The sequence below is a fragment of the Notolepis coatsorum genome, assembly GCF_963971535.1.
Source record: "Notolepis coatsorum genome assembly, chromosome: 5".
In the NCBI taxonomy this organism is placed as follows: Eukaryota; Metazoa; Chordata; class Actinopteri; order Aulopiformes; family Paralepididae; genus Notolepis; species Notolepis coatsorum.
In genome coordinates this window covers 16,441,375-16,462,608 of record NC_140169.1, presented here as the reverse complement: position 1 = coordinate 16,462,608, position 21,234 = coordinate 16,441,375, and positions in this window count along the sequence as shown.

Below are 21,234 nucleotides of genomic sequence, written 5' to 3'. Positions count from 1 at the left end.
GCAGCCGAGTGCCGCTTGAAGAAGAGGTGCATCCGGTGTGACGGAGCCCACTTGGACATCTTGCATGACAGCAACAGGAAGAAACCCGCACCCTCAAGCAGCACCAGAGTAAGCGTCATGTATATTGACCCCGCTCCCGGGTGCTCTTGAAGGTGGTCCGAGTGACATTAAGCTATGAGGACAAGGTCATGGACACTTACGCCGTCCTTGACGACGGGTCAGAAAAGACTCTCCTCCTCGCATCCGCTGCAGCCCAGCTGGGTCTGCGGGGGAGCGAAGAAACGATGACGATTCGTACTATAAGAAGAGACCTGAAGACAATAAAGGGTGAGCACGTCTCCTTCACTATCGCAGCAAGCGGGCAGCCAGAGAGGCGGTATAGGATCACTAACGCTTTCACCAGCCAAGACATAGGCCTGTCGCGGTACACCTACCCCATCGCCAAGCTGATGGATAAATACGTGCACCTGCGTCAACTACCTATACCGCTCATCGACGGCGCCACCCCGACCCTGCTCATAGGATCCGACCACGCACACCTCATCGTCCCGATGGACCGGGTCCACATTGGGCCCAGAGGCTGTCCAGCAGCAGTCGAGACCCGCCTAGGATGGACTCTACAAGGCCCCCTCTCCAGGTCTCCCAACCGATCAGCAGCCACTCGCTGCCTCCACTCCAGAGTGACAGAAGAAGACACCACCCTCTTACAGCACGTCGAGAGGCTATGGACACTAGAGACAATGCCCTTTAAGAACGAAAAGAAACACATTCGTTCCAAGGAAGACATTTACGCCATAGCCCTCCTCGAGCAGGGGACAAAGAGAGTCAAAGTCAATGGAGTGATGAGATACGCAACTCCACTCCTGAGGCGAGAGGGTATGCCTACCTTCCACGCCTCAAAAGAAGCGACGGAGCGATATCTACTGAACACCGAGCGGCGCCTAGCCAGAGACCCCACTCAAGCCACTGTGTACCGCGCTGAGATTGACAAGCTAATCACAGCGGGACACATAAAGAGAATTGACATTCAAGAGGCCGATCAGACGACCGAATCATGGTACGTGCCCCACCACAAGGTCCACCACAACGGCAAGGATCGTATTGTGTTTAACTGCAGCTACCAGATCGGATCACAAAATCTGAATAAAGAGCTCTTGCCCGGCCCAACACTCGGCCCCTCTCTACTAGGCGTGTTGCTACGTTTCCGCCAGAACAAGGTGGCCATCAGCGGCGACATCAAAGGGATGTTCCTGCAGGTGCGACTAGTGGAAGAGGACAAGCCCCTGCTGCGGTTCTTATGGAGAGAGAGGATCGGGGATGAGCAACCATCCATCTATCAATGGGAAGTCCTCCCTTTCGGAACCACATGCAGCCCATGCTGTGCTACGTTCGCACTGCAAAAACATGTCGCAGAGGACCCAGCAGCTGACGAGGAGGTCCGACAAAGTGTAGAGAAGAGTTTCTACGTGGACAACTGTCTGCAAAGCGTCTCGACGCCAGAAGAGGCCGAGGCCCTCCTACTCAAGCTCCGCGCCTCCCTGATCAAAGGCGGCTTTGATCTCCGGCAGTGGGCCAGCAGCGACCCTCAAGTACTGCGCAGCCTCTCCCCAGAGGACAAGGCAGCAAGCAGCGAGACCTGGATGGCGACCATCCCAGGTGAAGCCCAAGAAATGACATTAGGACTAGTCTGGTGCTTCAAAACAGACTCGCTCCATTATAGACACACACCCCTGACCAAGGAGCAGGGAAGGTCGATTTCACTACCGACCACAAGACGGAGTGTATACAGAACACTCGCCAGACAATATGACCCGTTGGGATGTATTCTACCTTACACCACCAGGGCAAAGATGATTGTACGAGAGCTGTGGGACAAGGACCAGGGCTGGGACGACCCCATACCCGACCACCTTGCTTCCACATGGAGAGAGTGGGAAACAGAACTCAGCTCACTCCCAGGTGTCAACATACGCCGCAGCTACTTCCCACCCACAGTGCGGCTGGAGACGTGTCAGATGGACCTGCAGGTCTTCAGCGACGCCTCCGAAGTAGCCTACGGTTCGGTGGCCTACTTGCGGGCCCGAGAGGAGGGAGGAGAAATACATACCGCCTTCATCCTGGCTCGTTCAAGAATAGCCCCCCGCAAGCAACAATCGATCCCGCGTCTAGAGCTCTGCGCAGCCCTAGTAGGAGCGCAACTCGCCACGCTAATCCAATGTGAACTCACCATCCCGGTGCAAAGAACAATCCTGTGGTCAGACTCCATGACCGTACTCACATGGATCCAGTCCGATTCGTGTAGATACAAGGTCTTCGTGGGAGTCAGAATCACAGAGATCCAAGATTTAACAGAATCAGCATGCTGGAGGTACGTGGACACAAAACAGAACCCAGCAGACGTCATCACACGGGGAATGTCCCTGGATGACCTCACACGTCACAATCTCTATAGTGACGGTCCCGAGTTCCTCAAGCTCCCGGAAGAAGAGTGGCCTACACCCACCCCACGGGAGGCTAGTCAAGAGGAGGCAGAGATGAAGAAATCTATGTTCTGTGGGTTGACGCACACACCAGTCCCCACAGATCCCAACATAGACGACTGCCCTACCCTTGAGAGTGCGCAGTTAAAGACATTCCTGTGGCACCACCCTGAGGTTCCCTCCACTACTGACATTAATGCAGCTAATTACGAAGAAGCAGAACTCCTTCCGCTACAGCGAGCCCAAAGAGACTCGTTCCCCGACGAGCTAGACTGTCTGCAGGGATCAAAGCCAGTCCCGTCAGACAGCAGACTGCTCCACTTGGCCCCTGAGCGCGACGCCCATAATCTCATCAGAGTGGGTGGTCGTCTGAGAAGGGCCCCAGACTTAACGGATGACGTCAAGTTCCCGATAGTTCTCAACAGCCGACACAAGGTCACAGAGCTCACCATAAAGAAATACGACGAGGACGTGCACCACGCCGGGGCAGAGAGAGTCTTCGCTGAGATCAGACGTCGCTATTGGATACTGCAAGGAAGAGAAGCAGTACAACGCTTCCAGCGGACCTGTCTAGACTGTCGCAAGTGGCGAGCACAGCCCAGTATACCCAGGATGGCTGACCTACCCCCCTGTCGCCTCCGACTCGGCGACAAGCCCTTTCACTCCACCGGTATGGACTGCTTCGGCCCGCTGTATGTGAAGAAAGGAAGAGGGACGGAGAAGCGGTGGGGTATTGTATTCAAATGCATGACCACCCGAGCGATACACATAGAACTCCTTCCAACCATGAGTACGGACTCATTCCTTATGGCCTTCCGGAGATTCACAGCGCGGAAAGGAAAACCGCCTATATTATTGTCTGATCACGGGACAAACTTCAAAGGCGGAGAAAGAGAGCTGAGAGAGAGCTTCCAAGCTATGGGCCCAGAACTTAAGACCCACCTCGCTCCCTCTCAGATTGATTTCCAGTTTAACCCCCCGAATGCCCCTCACTTCGGGGGAACTTGGGAACGAGAAGTACGTTCAATAAAGACAGCCCTGTACGCCGTGCTTGGGGCCCAGACCGTGGCGGAAGAAGTCCTCACGACAGTCCTCACAGAGATTGAGGGAGTATTGAACTCAAAACCCCTCGGTTACGTCTCAAGTGATGTAGCAGATGTCGACCCAGTCACCCCCAACACTCTCTTGATGGTGCGGCTGGACCCCGCGCTCCCACAGACAGTGTACAGACCTGAGGAAGCGAACGGCCGAAGAATGTGGAGGTACAGTCAAGTATTGGCTGACAAGTTTTGGAACAGTTTCCTCCTCCACTATCTACCGTCTCTACAGACCCGCCAGAAATGGGTAAAAGAAAGAGACAATTTGACGGAGGGCACAGTCGTCATGATTGTAGACCGGTCACTACCCCGAGCTATGTGGCCGGCCGGCCGCGTAAGCAAAGTGATCACTGGTGCCGACGGAAAGGTCAGAGCGGCAGAAGTGCTCGTCCAGGGACGGACATACACCCGACCCGTGGCGAGGCTGATAGAGTTGCCAAGGCTACCTGATTCCCTTGATGACGACCATGACCCACTGACTTTGTGAATTGCCCTACTCCTCACAACGGACATTGAGTAGTGGACAAGGCGGTTAATCTGTCTCTGCTTATCTAATTAGGTGCGGACTAATTAGGAGGCGGCTGTTACAAAGGGTCAGATTAAACCGAATATATATATTTATTACTTGAGATATATTGTATAATATTTGTATATCGTCTGATATCCCTTGTATATTCTTTGTACATGTTACGAAGGATCAGATTAAACCGAATATATATATTTACTACTTGATATATATTGCATAGTATTTGTATATCGTCTCACGGGTGAGTTTGACGCACCGTCAGCACCGAGGAACAGCACCTGGGTACCCGACCTTCGGTACCCACCAAGTACCAGCCCAAGACAACACGCACGGGGAGACTCGCCCAGGAGGCCTCTCCCCCAACGCTCACCGATGTGCCAGCCATCCATGGCATCGTACCTTGGCACACCGACGTTCCCGGACTTCACACACGAGAACAGAGCACAGTACACAGAGCTACGAATGTGTTTAGAGACAATGATGTCCGATGTACCGGATGAAACGTACAAGTATGCTATCCTACTCAAGCACCTGAAGGTGCCCAGAGCGCACAATATAGCGCTGGCATATTCCAACTCTACTACCCCATACACCGCGGCTCTAGTAGCCCTCGGCCAACGTTATGGAAGCATATGGGACTACGTGATACAGGAGATAAGAGACATTGACCGTCTCCCCCCAGCCAGAGACAACAGAGCAACATCTCTATCAAGGTACAGTCCCTGGTAGGGATGCTGGGGTCCCAAAAGGAAAAAGGGATATACGAACTGTACGCTAACTCTAATGTAGAGAGAATATTAGAGAAGCTCCCTCCCGCCCGACAAGAGCGTTTTCGGCGGCAGAGAAACCACCGTGACCCCAACGGCCCAGAGGCATCCCTCCTAGACCTGTCTGAGTTCCTCGCCAGGGAGGTCAGCAGCTTACGACTGGACACGTTCGTATGGAGTGGACCAAGCCCAAGACCAGGACCTCGGGGATTAAATGATAACCGCCGGTCGGTGACCGTTATGCACCAAGCCGAATCAGTACCGCAGCACAAGAACCACAACACCCCCTCGACGAAAGAGGAGTGGAAGATTGAATGCCAGTACTGTGAAGGGGAACATCGGCTGTATCAATGCGACACTTTCGGGAAACTGACCACGGACGAGGTGAGTCAGTGGATCAAGGACCACCGCCGCTGCTTCCGCTGCGCGCGCAGCCATATGGCAACTGAGTGCCGTTTGAAGAAGAAGTGCGGCAGGTGCGGCGGCACCCACTTGGAGGTCCTGCATGACATCAACAAGCGTCAGCCAGGACAACAGAGTGGGCCCGTCGCGGTAATGTACCATGCCGAGGCGGTGGCACCAGTACCGAAGAGCCACCAGACCGCCCCCTACTGTACCTACTGCGACGGCGGACACTGGATGGCACAGTGCGCCGAATATAAGACACTGAACCCCGCCCAAGTTGAACAGTGGCGTGAGGCGGCCCAGGCGGGCGCCGCTTACCGCGCAGCACGGTGCGGGGCCCTCCAGAAGACCCAAAGCAACCGACCAACAGGAGTGCTCCACATTGACCAGCATAGCGGGACCCCCCGAGTGCTCATCAAAGTGGTCAGAGTGCTCCTGAGCTACGAGGACAAGGTCCTGGACACTTACGCCGTCGTGGACGACGGGTCTGAAAAGACTCTCCTCCTCGCTTCCACCGCAGCCCAGTTGGGCCTGCGGGGTGCCAAAGGTACCATGACAATACGCACCATCAGAAGGGACCAGAAGACCATAAAAGGTGAGAAGGTCTCCTTCAGGATAGCAGCGGTGGACCAGCCCGAGAAGCAGTATAGTATAACCAACGTCTTCACCAGCCACGACATAGGCCTATCACAGTACACCTACCCCATCCTACAGCTGATGGCTAAGTATGTGCACCTACGTCAACTACCTATACCGCTTATCGACGGCGCCACACCGACCCTGCTCATCGGCTCCGACCACGCGGACCTCATTCTCCCAATTGAGGCGGCCCACATCGGACCCAAAGGATGCCCAGTCGCGGTTCAGACCCGACTGGGGTGGACGCTCCAGGGCCCCCTCTACGGACTTGACAGTCAACCCACGTCTGCACGCTGCCTACACACAAAGGTGAGCGACACCGGCCACTCTCTCGTACAGCCCGTTGAGAGGCTATTGACATTAAGCGAGAGGCCTGTGAGAGAACCGTGGGCACAAGAGGGAGTTTGGAACTCCACCCCCCTCAGCTGCGCTCCAGACGTAGCTGACCTCGAACCCAGCACCCCAAGCGACTCCTTGATGGGGCGGCCGGAACCGGCCCCTCCTCAGACGGGGTACAGAGCAAACAAGAGAAACAGACGGAGGAGGAGGAGGCACAGCCAAGCACAGATCAAAGCAGTCTCAGGCCCGCTTCCTCCTAAGCCCCCCTTCATCCCGTCCAGTCGTCATGATCATAGACCAGTCACTACCCCGAGCTGCGTGGCCGGCCGGCCGCGTAAGCAAAGTGATCACTGGTGCCGACGGAAAGGTCAGAGCGGCAGAAGTGCTCGTCCAGGGGCGGACATACACCCGGCCCGTGGGGAGGCTGATAGAGTTGCCAAGGCTCCCCGACTCTCTCGATGACGACCATGACCCCCCGACTTTGTGAACTGCCCTACCCTCACAACGGACATTGAGTAGTGGACAGTGCGGTTAATCTGTCTCTGCTTATCTAATTAGGTGGGACTAATTAGGAGGCGGCTGTTACGAAGGATCAGATTAAACCGAATATATATATTTACTACTTGATATATATTGCATAGTATTTGTATATCGTCTGATATCCCTTGTGTATTCTTTGTACATATACACGGAATATCCCTTTTACCTAGTACAGACCATAATATTTCGTTCTCCTATTGGATAGCGATCCACTAGGCGCCACTGCCATACCCCCAAGGTCTAGTTCAAAGTCACCGCCAAGGCTTGCCTGGACATGCCCGGTTCGGCGCAAGAATACGAGACAGGAATAAGGCTGGTACTAGATTATTCGCCGTACGTATAAATACGTCGCAGGTGGATACAGCAGCACTTAGCCTAAAGTCAAGTTAACCTAGAAACGTGTTACCCTCAAACGTTAAAGCCTTCATCACGAGTCAACGACCAAGTCAAGTGAGCAACCGTGTGTCTAAATAGAGCACTTATAACCGCGTGCGAATAGGATAGTAAAGTGTCAGAGCTTAGTGTAATAACGTCAAGTTCGACCTAGTTAATGCGAAGTACCGCGCACCGGAGAATCTACACCGGTGAATGCAGAGCCCTTTTCCGGCTGGATTATTATTATATTGCTTTGGTCCTGTGGCTGTTGGAGCAGAGGAGAATCGTCTACACCCACTACTGTGTGGGACCACCCGTGAGGAACATCACTCGAGCCCGTCTCTAGAAGAGGCTGGCCGGCTTTCACCTATGCTGCACGCATACTTGGATTACAGCTGCTGCTTTCGTATGCCGATCAAGGGAGTAATGTACAGACTCCCGTAGCTGGAGCTTATTGATTCCCCGTTGATCCAGAGTTTGCATTCGAACATTTCCTCCCCCTGCTGGCCTACAACCGGAGGGACCCTACTAGTATCTCCCGCTGCCCTACTAGTGTACCATAGATATAATTCCTATTGATACCGGTGGTATTTATTATCTCCTGCGTACTATTCTAATGGACTTACGCTCTTGACTTACTCACGCACATTCTTCGCCTTACAAGCGCAATTCATAGTTATCATTCTGTAACCTACCGTTGCTATAATAATAAATATTATTCTGACCAATATTGTTGTGGAACCGTGTCATTGTGGAGGTGTTCATATCATATACCTGTGTACTGTATGGCCAGTAGTAATGTACATAAGACAGTAGTGGTTTAATGATACCATACTTATTAATACAGTCAGGGAATTGTACCCCTCAGTTACAGTACATATACATGGAATATCCCTTTACCTAGGTACAGGCCAGACCATAATATTCGTTCTCCTATTGGACAGCGACCCCCTAGGCGCCAACGGCCATACCCCCAATGTCTAGTTCAAAGCCACCGCTAAGACATGTCTCAACATGCCCAGGTTTGCGCAGTAATACGAGACAGAAATGAGGTTGGCACTAGATTATTCACCTTACGTATAAATACGGCGCAGGTGGATACAGATGCACTTAGTAACTAAAAGCTGAAGCCTTCACCACGATACAACGTGCTGTGAAGTGGGCCCGTTTTGCCCCTAAATAGAGCCTTGAGACCGCGTGCGAATTGATAGCCAAAGTGTTTAACGCTGTACCGTCGAGTTCGACCTATTCTATTATAAAGTAATAGTCTATTATGTATAGTGTATCGTGCGGCTACCGTTCTACAGTGACCAGCATTACCACCGGTTCATCGTACCGAGCTAGTGTGCTTATCCAGGCTGGGCGGCCTAACCTTGTGCCGCCATCCGAGGAGTCCTAGACGAGAACCGTGTGGATATGTACACTGGATAACCTACACCGACGAATGCAGAGCCTTTTCCGGCTGGATTATATTGCTTTGGTACTGTGGCCGCTGGAGCAGAGAACCGTCTACCCCACTGCCGTGTGGGATCTACCCTGTGAGGAGCACCGTCGAGCCCGCCTCTAGGACCCAGAGGCTGGCTAGCTTTCATCCATGCTGCAATGCATACCGGAGTATAGCTGTTGCTTTGTCTAAGGACCAAGGGATTATTGCACCGTCTCCTGTACCTGGAGTCTCTTTATTCCTCGTTGATCCAGACTTTTGCTCCCGACGATTCCTCTCCCCTGCTGGCTTACAACCGGAGGGAACCCCCTTAGTATCTCCAGCTGACCTACGAGTGTGCCTTATATAATTCTTATGCTACAGGTGGTATTAATTATACCCATCGTAATATGCTCATGGACTTACGCTCTTGACCTATTTAAGTGTTCTTCGCCATATAAGCGCGACTCATAATTCTCAATACTGTAATCTACTATTGCTGCTCTTCTAATAAATATTCTAAACAGGACTTTCTTTGTTAAGCCGTGTTATTGTGTGGGTGTTCATCATATATACCGTGTACTGTATGGCCAGTAATTAAAGTACATAACTAAGTAGTGGTTTAATGATACCATACTCTCAATACAGTCAGGGAATTGTACCCCTCAGTTACACATAGGTATCCATTCCTTCGAGCAGTTGTTCTAGATAAATACATTCCTGTATTGTCAAAGCTAGAGCCATGTATTCGGCTTCACAAGTTGATAGTGCCACTGTGGGCTGTTTCTTTGTTTTCCATGAAACCAGTGAGCTGTCTGTACCCATACACAATACCCGGTGGTACTTCTTCTGTCTGTGGCGTTTGCCGCCCAATCTGCATCACTATAGGCTTGAAGCCCTAAGCCCTCACTGCTCTTTCTGAAACAAAGCTGTTTATCTGCTGTGCCTTTGAGATAACGAAAAACATGTTTTGCTGTAATCCAGTGCTCTTCTGTGGGATCAGCAAAATGCTGTGATAATTTACTCATTACAAAACATAGGTCAGGGCGAGTACATGTTGTCAAATAAATGAGGCTACCTACAGCTTCTCTGTACATTTTTACATCTGTCCATTTCTGAGCATCCTCTTGGTAGTCTAGCTTTTGATCACATGGTGTTTCCCTGGTTCTACATTATTGCATGTCAAAACGATTCAGGATCTTTTCCACATATCTCTTCTGGGATATTTTTACACAACTGGCAGACTGTTCGAAGTCCATGCCCAGAAAATGTTTAACCTACCTAGGTCTTTCATTTTGAATCTGGTGGAGAGCATACTTTTCACCTGCTCTAGGTTTCTAGTGTTGTCTGCTGCGATTATTAAATCATCCACCCAAATCACAATTATCACTTTTCTCTTTTGACTCCTTTGTGTAAACACAGGGGTCTACTGGGTTCTGTATGAAGTGATCTTCAATTAGACATGTATGAAGCATCAGACTGTTTCAGGCCGTAAATGGATTTTTCTAGCTTACACACTAGCTTCTCTCCTTTCTTCTTGTAACCTTCAGGTTGTTCCATATATATCTCCCTATCAATGGGTGCGTGCAGGTAGGCTGTCTTCACATCCATCTGGTGTCAAATCAAACTGTCTTCAGCTGCCTTCTGCATCACTACCCGTACACTGGTCAGATTGGCTTTAGGGGAGAATGTCTCACCGTAGTCTATTCCTTCCCTCTGACTGTAGCCTTTAGCTACAAACCTGGCCTTGTACTTGTTGTGGCCTTCAATACCCTTCTTGATTGAGTACACCCAATTGCCTCCCACTGTCTGTCTACCCTCTGGTAACTTTATTAGAGTAAAAGTATGATTGTCCTCTAGGGACCTCATCTCCTCATCCATTGCTCTCTCCCATTTTCCTGACTCAGGGGATATCATGGCCTCTTTAAAGGTCTGAGGTACACCACTCACTACTCTGTAGCAGTAATCTATGCTGGTAAGTGTACTGTCATCCTCGTCACTTTCTCTTTGGGCATAGTCTTTCAGATACTTTGGGGGTTTATGTTCCCGGGAGGGATATCTCCCACTGCATGAGGCACGTGACGTCACCCTAGGGTGCTTCCTGTCATCATCCTCTGGGGGTTGTTGACTGTCTGTCTGCATGTCTGTGCTCAGTACACTAGGCTGTGGTGTCTCTCTTTCCTCACACCCTACTCTGGAGTCCAGCTCTGGCTCCTGTGTCTCGTTCTCACAGAAAAACGGGGCTGCCCTTGTCATGCCCTACAAAGAGTCCTTTTTCACACCTGGACTCGAACTTTCCTCTGTCCTGTTGGTAAGCATAACACACTGACCCAAACTTGTGCATCCTGGATAGATCACAGCTTTTTCCTGTCAGTGCTGTATATGGGGTGGTGCCTGTGTGCTTGTTAAAACACCGATTTCTGGTGTAAGCGGCTTCTTGTACCGCATAATGCCATAGACTTTTAGATAAGTTACCATCTATTTGCTTACACCTAGCCATTTCGAAAAGAGTGCGTCCTTCCCTCTCTGCTATCCCATTCTTGTGCGGGGAGTAAGGACAGGACGTCTCGTGTCTGATCTTGTTCCTTCTCAACAGTGATTGGAACTCTCTATTTGTGAACTCTGTTCCGTTATCGGATCGTAAGCATTTTATGCTGCCGTAAGGAGCTACATCTGCAAGGCAGTGGAGGCTGCTGACCAAATTTTTAGGTGAAGCACAAATTATTATATTATATATTAAATTATATTTTTTAAACATCCCCAACGCTGCAACACCCCCATTCCTCCCAGTTGTCAGGCTCCTCATTCGCTTCCATTCATTTTGGGGACCATGTTTAAATATCATCCTTCTGAAGTATAAACAAACTATACTGCTGTGACGATTTCAATAAAACAGACCATTCTGAGTCAATGGTATGCAGTGGCGTTGCGCAATATGTTGCGGCACCCCCGCAGGGCAGACCACTCCCCTAAATCAAACCAAGCAGACCATGTACAGTATACAGTGGCTCGGCGGCCCGATCAAACCAAGCAGACCATGTACAGTATACAGTGGCTCGGCGGCCCCTGATCAAACCAAGCAGACCATGTACAGTATACAGTGGCTCGGCGGCCCGATCAAACCAAGCAGACCATGTACAGTATACAGTGGCTCGGCGGCCATTGTATACACACACACACACACACACACACAGCGGCATCACTTATGACCGGTTATTCGGTTACTCACCATTGTTGCAGCTGACGCGCCTTGCTCCAAATGTGTAGACAATAGACAGACAGTGAAACAAAGTTCTCCTGCAAGTCCTGTGGGTATTGTCTCTTCAACGTTTCTGCAGCTGAGCGAATTGCAGTTCTGCTCAATGAATGAATCCGAGAGGAATCCGAATTTCCCCTCTAACTAGTGCTATATGCTTCATTGCGTCATTAATAACGTTTTCAATCAATCAATCAAACAATGCCGTTTGTTTAGACATTCACAAGACTTGCATAACGTTACAACATAACGTTAGCTAGCAAGCAAGCTAGTTGACAATATCTCCTTCCTCCGTTGCAACGCTATCTACAGTACTAGAGAATTCAAAGTGCCCGCGAGGCGATGACGTTGTTGTTGTTGTCACGTTTAGCTTTTATCGCAGGTGTATATATATATCATCAAACGATGCACAATAAGTTCATGAACAATAACAAAACACTCCACCCTGGGCCTGATAGCTGCGGTGGTAGCCCTTTAGCTACGTTAGCTCCAACAACTTATCTTCTTAAACTGAGATACAAAATATTTTGTAAACAAGCTGCAGAGCAGCAGTACGGCAGAAGAGAAACCATTATCTAATTGGATCACAAGGCTGTCAATCATTCAATCCCCCATTCAATGGCAAGAGTTTAACTGCACAGACCGTGCTTAGATGACGTTAATAGCCTATTTTGATTGGCTATTATTTATTATTTATTTAATCCTGGGTCAACCTGTGCAGCCATCTGCACGAATATTTACTGCAGTCATTACTGCAATGCAGGCCTGCTCAGAGCTGTCAATTTTGGCCATTTTTGAAGAAAAAAAAATTCACTGGCATTTTTTTTACAGAGGAAAACATTTCTAATAAAAAAAAACTATTATAAAAAAAATATATATATCATGTAAATTAATAATAATTATGAATTATGAGTGAATTTGTGTTTCACGTGTTGTCCACTGCTGCAAGGATTTTTTCTGTGGCCTGGAGTGTGTCACTCTTTGCTCTGAGAAAGTAAACAAACACTGCCCCTGTACACACATCTGCAAAAGACTGTACATATTTAAAGCCACCAGCTAGATCTGTGTTAACTAGCTCAAGTGGTGTCTTTACTTTTTCCGTGGGACCTCTGTTCCTTGTTTGAGTGAACTTTCCCTTTATACACACATCACATTCTTTGTTAGGTCTATGCTTTTCACCGTTATGAAATGCCTACTGTCACCGCTTGCAGCTTCAGTATATCCTCGTAATTACAATGACCCATGATCTCATGCCATGTCTGAATATCATGACTGACATTACACATATAATTTTCGTTACATTCTGTTTGTAGATAATACATTCTCTTGTACACCTCAATGCAGTGGAGGCCGGTGTGAACTACATTTGGGTGGGCGCGGGGGGGGGGGGGGTGAAGGGGGGGGGGGGGGCAAGCGGACAGCTGACCAAGCGAATACTGACTCATAACGTTACCCGAGACGTGAGCGATTCGACTCACGCTCACGGCAATGAATCGGCTCTTATGAACGAGTCGCTCGTGACCGACACATCACTGGTTACCCCGTTTCCAACGTTAAGTCAAGTTCATTCATACTACAATAGTACACGTATGATCAATCCAATAATGAACACATATATATATCTTGTCATTTTAAACAAGTTACCATTCATTCATTCATCCATTATACGTCACCTGCGGCTAAATTAAATGTTATAGTTCAACAACAACACGCTGTGTTGAGAGAGAGAGAGAGAGAGAGAGAGAGAGAGAGAGAGAGAGAGAGAGAGAGAGAGAGAGAGCAAGAGAGAGCGAGAGAGAGAGAGAGAAAAAATCTAACCCTAACTAACCGTACTGTCGTGCACTTGTCCTAATAAACTAACCTACACTGTAGCACTCAACACTTTGATGAACATTGTTGCTCAGCTGATAGAGTTGTGCCCTTCCTGATGGCTTGTCGTACAGAACATGTAAGTCGCTTTGGATAAAAGCGTCAGCTAAATGACTAAATGTAAAATGTAAATGAGAGAGAGAGAGAGAGAGAGAGAGAGAGAGAGAGAGAGAGAGAGAGAGAGAGAGAGAGAGAGAGAGAGAGAGAGAGAGACGAGAGAGAGAGAGAGAGAGAGAGAGAGAGAGAGAGAGAGAGAGAGAGAGAGACACAGCATTAACTCACTTTGTTTAGTTGAAACGTGGTCCAGGAGGGCTTGATAAAGTGTATATGTCCACTGTTGATGTATATCCACTGTCCAGACTGCATCCAGCTAGCCAAATAGCTTCTTGTTAGCCAAGTTAGCCACCACAACACAAGTACTGTGACGACGAGCTGTGTCTTTGCCCATTTCCGCATCGAACAGCCTGCAAACTACCTGGCATTCTATCGCCCTGCTCTAAGACAAACTCTAACCGTAACCAACTTTGAAAGAGTGCCTAAGCTTAACTGTCGAAAGAACTTGCCTAACCTTAACCAACTTCGAAGAGTAACTACCTAACCAGTGTAGAAACTGACGTCGGCCAATCAGAGAGCGTCTCCGAGAAATGCGGCTAGAGCGTCTCCGAGAAATGCGGCTACGGAAAGCATAGACGCTGCTTGCTTAGATGATATAGATGGCTTGAAAACGCGCCCGGCTTCCATCATATTACATCATATTTCAACGCACAGTGCGTTACGTGCGTTGACCTATTTGATTGGCTGCGAGGATACAGCGATGAAACCAGTGCACGCCCTGCTGTGCGCGATATGTCTCGCCCCGGCCGGCCTGAAAGGTAGTTACTAGTGACTTCCTGTCATGAAAAACTATTATTTATATTTGATATATTAACGTTATATTGTGCATTGGAAACACAAACATACTTAAAATGAGTAAATATTATTCATTTTAAACATTTTATTTCTAGGGCTCAAAAAATTAAAAAAAATTAAAAAATCTTCTTCTTTTCTCTTTTAACCAGGGAGGGCGGCGCTCTAGCGCCCACTATCAGCCGGCCGCCACTGCCTCAATGTTAAATCTCGTACCGTCAGGCTCTACAAGAACATCTTTACCTTCATTGAAGAACACTTTGGCACCGTTTGCAGTAGCAGATTTTACAGAGAATAGTTCTAGTGGGAACAAGGGTATGTAGAGGGCGTTCTTCAACGTCACTGTACACCGGCGCCCCTCACTGTCTATGAGGCATACCTGTGCGTCTCCTCTCCCCTGCGCCAACCCGAATGTGCGCTTCCCGTCTGCCAGCTCCATGCTGTGTCTCTCCGGCTCGAAGGTGCTGTCAAAGTTCTTGAATCGGTTCCTGTCGTTGATAATGTGGGACGACGCACCTGTGTCCACGATCAGTCCCTTCCTTTGGACCTGCTGCTGCTGCGTTGACTGGGTGACGTATGCTGTCTGTGCCCCCGCCCCGAAGATGAAGTCCTCTCTTCCCGCTGCTCTCCGGGCGTCGTCTCGACTCGCCTCACGTCCACCGCTGCCGCCATCTTGCACACAGCCGCCATCTTGCACGTGCGCGTACCGAGCGATCTGTTTGCGCTTCTTTCTACACACTCTGTCCGCGTGTCCCGAAGTTCCACAGAAACTACACCAGACTGTTTTTGTGCATTTATCTTTTCGTGACCCTTTTCTCCACATCACCAACTAACCTCCGTCAGGGGTCCGGTCTTTCTCTTTGGCGCTGCTCGGGCCTTCATTACCCTTTCTCCTGCCTCTTCGGCAACCAGGTCTGTGTCTTCTGAGGCCTCAAAGTTCCGCAGCTTGGCCTTGAATTCCCCCAGCCACATGTCCGCTGAACTGTGTGTCACCAACAGTGTGAATGGTTTATACATCTCCGGTAGTCCCCTCATAACCATCGCCATCATTAGTCCATCGCTCTGTGCTTCTCCTGCACTCTTGAGCACCGTGATGATTTGTTCCGCCCTGATGACGTATTCAGTCACAGTCTCTGTGTTAGCTTTCTTCAGCGCGGTCAACGTTATATACAGGGATACAATCCGGGGCCTACCTCTGCCGATGTATTGTTCTCTTAACACTATTAGACTCTCTCTGCCTTTGTCCTTTGTGTCCCGGAATATCAGCCCCAAGCTCGTGTTGTCTAGGAGTGGTACTAGCTCGCAGTATCAGCATTCAGCTTTGTATCCAGGGCTTGCACGGCCGCCGTTATTTCTCCCATGGGGCCCGTCAAGATGCTTTTCTTCAGCCCCACTCCGTGCATACAGCACAACATTCGCTCTTCCCAGAGCTCGTATTCTTCTGCCCTTCCGTTAAACGTGGGCCACTTGCTCCTTCCTCTTGTCGCCATCTGCACGGCCTCAGCCAACTAATCACCCAACCCACAAGGATATGTGAATCAACTCAGACTACCATTGACCTCATACTGACCTCTGACAAGTCCAAGATCTCCAATAAAGGGGTTATAGCATGTGGGTTAAGTGATCATTATATGATATTCTGTACCCGCAAAAAGCTAAAACTAAAGGCTGGCTGTCACAAAACAGTCACATCTAGAGACCTCAAAACCTACTCTAGCGAGGCCTTTAACCTTGAACTGGAGAGTCTGGACTGGTCAGATGAACTCAATGGTACACTGGTTGAAGAAACTTGGCTTGGCTTCAAAACCAAATTTTCATCAATACTAAACAACATGGCCCCCCTAAGAACCACCAGAGTAAAAAATCGCGCTGAGCCATGGATGCACACTGAAATACTGACCGCTATGAAAGCCAGAGACAAAAAATGCTCTGAGTTTCGTAAAAGCCAGTCAAAGCTTACCAAAAGCACGAGCAGCATTTCATCAATGACAAAACCGAGGAAAACAAAAATAAACCACGTGAACTTTGGAAATTACTCAACAATCAACTAGGCTGCAGTAAAAAACTTAAAACCAGGTTCTCAAACATAAACATAAAAACGGACAACACGCTCATCACAGACAAGCTGGATGTAGCCAATTACTTAAACACTTTCTTCACAAACATAGCCACAACACTGGTAAACAAACTACCCTCCCACTCAGGGCAGTATGGGGTAGAACACATAGTAGCATACTACAAGAACCTAGGCGTCCACAAAGACGACTTCAAACTGGAAATGGTAACTACAGATGAGGTACTCAAAAAGCTGAGCGCCCTCCAACCAAACAAGGCCACTGGCCATGACAACATCCCCTCCAAATTCCTCAGAGACTCAGCAGCAGCCATCACCCCAGTCATCACACACATAATAAACCTCTCCTTAAAACAGGGACACGTCCCCAAGGACTTCAAAATTGCGAGAGTAACACCCCTGCACAAAAAGGGCAGCAAATTAGACCCGGGCAACTACCGCCCTGTTTCTATCCTTACATCCATCTCGAAAGTCATGGAAAAAATAGTATACGAACAGATCGAAAAGTACCTTGCGGAAAAAAATCTAATATACGAATTCCAATCTGGCTTCAGAACATCCCACTCCACTGACACATGCCTTCTCTACTTGAACGACCACATCAAACAAGAGGTGGACGCGGGCAAATACTGCGGCATGGTCATGCTGGACCTACAAAAGGCCTTCGACACTGTCAATCACACCATTCTGATTGACAAGCTAAAAGCAATTGGTTTTGATAGTTTATCAGTGAGCTGGATACAATCCTACCTGGAGGGGAGGGAACAGATGGTGGAGGTAAACGGTACCCTATCCCCCCCCTCACAGTGAGCTGTGGTGTTCCACAAGGAAGCATACTAGGACCGCTACTATTCCTAATATATGCAAATGACATGTCGTCAGCTTGTGACTGCAACTTGTTCCTGTTTGCGGACGACTCAGCCCTGCTGGTCTCTGACAAGAACAAGTTACAGGTTGAAAAAGCCCTCAGCTCGGAACTAGGCAAAATCTGCATATGGCTCGCCGACAACAAACTATCATTACACATGGACAAAACAGAGTCCATTCTCTTCGGTTCAAATAACAAACTCAGCAAGACCGACGGCTTCTCGGTTACAGTGGGTGACAATATTATCACAAGGAAAGATGAAATTACCTACCTGGGTTCCATCCTAGAGGCTAATCTTTCCTGTGACAAAATGGCATCCAATGTAATAAAAAAAGTCAACCAACGAACGCGATTCTTGTACCGGATCTCCTCTCTGGTTAACAAGAATACCCTGAAGACTCTAGCAGGAGCACTCATTCAAGGGTACTACGACTATGCTTGCACCTCATGGTACCAAAGCACCTCAAAGGCACTAAAAAACAAATTACAAACATCTCAAAACAAGCTAGTCAGACTACTGCTTGACCTGACTCCTAGAACCCACCTCACCCCTGCCCACTTTGACAACCTAGGATGGCTTAGAGTAGACGACAGAGTACAGCAACTTGCAATGGGCCTGGTCTACAAGATACACTACGCGACCAAGGTACCCATGTACATGTCAAAATACTTCCCAAAGGTCAGTGAATACCACGATCACAACACCAGAGGGAGCTCCACAAATCATGTAAAACCCAGATTCGGCTCAAACAAGGGACTAAACACGTTTCGCAATTATGCCACATCAATGTGGAACGCCCTACCTAAAGCTGTAAAGGAATGTGAATCACTACCCACTTTCAAAAACACTCTAAAAAAACACCTACGTGAGACTGCAATTCGAAACTGGCCCCTACAAATGTCCTAACCTAGTGGTACAGTAAATGACCAAGTAAGGCTTTGTCAGTATTCCAATGTACAGTGTAAAATGTGTGTGTCCCATACCCAACCCCCCCCCCCCCCCCCACCTCCAATGTACAGCCCTCACCCACCCATCCAACCCCACCGCCCCCACCCAACCGACCTCCAATGTACAGTTTCTATGCCAAATGTATATACACTCTTTTTCTGGACACTTTTGTATCACAAACAGTACTGTATTTGCAAATCTGATATGTCATAAATGTATAGATGTAGCAGTACTGTCTATCTGTATGTCATGTATGTCAATTATGTTATGATGAATTGAAAATGGGGGACCCTGATGTAAACAAGACGAAAGTCTTTCTCTGGTCTGCATCCCCTTAACAATTGTATGTACTGAGCTGTACTGTACCCATTCTGCAATCTGTTAATAAACGTTTCAATCAATCAATCAATCTTTTGATGGTAGCGTAGCTTAGCTGCCCGTTAGCTTAGCTTTAGCGCTTAGCTTTAGCGTTGCACGGTTCTCCCGCTGCTAAACTAGCCTATACTTTTCAGCTAACTAGCTATCCTTATTTTTGCCCTTCCGTGATCTGGGCCCATAACCTGTTGACAGAGTCACCTGGGGAGCAAACAATAACTGTTCATGACGACAAGGTCCTCTTTAACCTTAACCGGCGTGGTTTATTTTCTTATGCACATTTGTACCACAAGACCTACTCTCCGTGAGAGTTAGAGTGAAAGAGATAGAGGGGGAGGGAACATTCCCTTTTATACCTTCTACCTGACGTCAGCTACAATAGCTGCGTCTCCTTACGCCTATAGCGCCCTCTTGTGGAACAGTTAAAGTGCAGTTACATACAATCATATTAACACTTACACTTAACACTGTTGCAGAGGCAGGGCGGCTACGTGGCGTAGTGGGCAAGGCGCTCGCCACGAAATGCTGGAGACGCTGGGCTCGTCAGTTCGAGCCCAGCGCTCCACATTTGCTTTCAGTTTAGCTGGTCGTCCGTACTAATACACATTGGCCGTATTAGGGGGTGGGAAACTGATGGGTGGGGATCGGGCGTTGTGGACAGCGACTCCTACAGGTCGGTTGGTGCGCCTGCGCAGTAGAATCAGGAAGTGTCGGGGGCAGCGTGAGCCTCCCATGCGTTACTCCTCGCCACTGAGAGATCGAGCTGCGCAGGTGAAAAGATGCGACTGCTGTTACCTCAAGTACCGGAGGGGACTTGTGCTATGTATGACTTAGTCCACATTGCAGCCGGCTTGTGGGAGGCAAGAAACAGCGTCCGTGACAGGGGAGGGTTGAATTGGATGATACGAAATTGGGATGGGAGAAAATATAGAAAAAAATGGGAGAAAAAGTGGATAAAAAAAAAAACACTGTTGCAGAGGCATTTCCAGAATGAATGGTTATGGGCCATGGTGATGTGTTTCTGATGGCTTGCAGCAACACGTTCCTGTCATCACACGGGCCCAGGGGCATAGGTTTGATCTGAGCTTTGGTAGGGACACTTAATATGCCAGCGCAAGAAGTGTGCAAGCAGAACACACTGTTTTGAGCGTAAATACTTCTTTTGGAGCTACAAAGAGCATCAGATGACCCTGATGACTGATGACGAGGCTATGCCTCTTTAACCTCGGAAGAAGCACAGCTTTGGGTTTTACTCTGAGTCATAATGAGTAGGAGAAAACAAGGGTTGAATTGCATCAGGGTCAGTTCACAGTTTCACACAAAACTAAACTGTAATTCACTTACAGTAGGACTAGTAATGACGGAGCCTCTCAAACAGTGGAGGTTTCTCCATGACAACACCTGAAACACAAATTCACTCATAATTCATAATTATTATTAATTTGCATATATATATATATATATATATATATATATATATATATATATATATATATATATATATATATATTTTTTTTCTTTTTTTAATAATAATAATAATAATAATAATAATAATTATTATTATTATTATTATTATTATTATTATTATTATTATTATTATTATTATTATTATTATTATTATTATTATTATTATTATTATTATTATTATTATTATTATTATTATTATTATTATTATTATTATTATTATTATTATATATATTTTTATATATTTTTTAGAAATGTTTTCCTCTGTAAAGAAATTCCAGTGAATTTTTCTTAAAAAATGGCCAAAATTGACAGCTCTGAGCTCAGGCCTGCACTGCAGTAATGGCTGCAGTAAAAACTGCAAAAAGATTCTGCACGGGTTCAGCCGGGATTAAATAAATATTAAATAATAGCCACTCAAAATAGGCTATTAACGTCATCTAAGCACGGTCCGTGCATTTAAACTCTTGCCATTGAACGGGGGATTGAATGATTGACAGCCTTGAAATCCAATCAGAGAATGTTGCCAACTCTGCTGCTCTGCAGCTACACGGAGGTTGAATGATTGACAGCCTTGAGATCCAATCAGAGAATGATTCCTACTCTGCGGCTCTGCAGCTTTGTTTACAAAATAATTTTATCTCAGTTGAAGAAGCTAACTTGTTGGAGCTAACGTAGCTAAAGGGCTACCACCGCAGCTACCAGGCCCAGGGTGGAATGTTTTGTTATTGTTCATGAACTTATTGTGCATCGTTTGATGATATATATATATTTTTTTTTTATCTCAGTTGAAGTAGTGTAATTGACGTGATTGCCGGCTTGGACTGTCTGTGAGCTAATAGCTAAGTCATCAAAACGTTCACCCAGAGAAAGAAGAAGAAG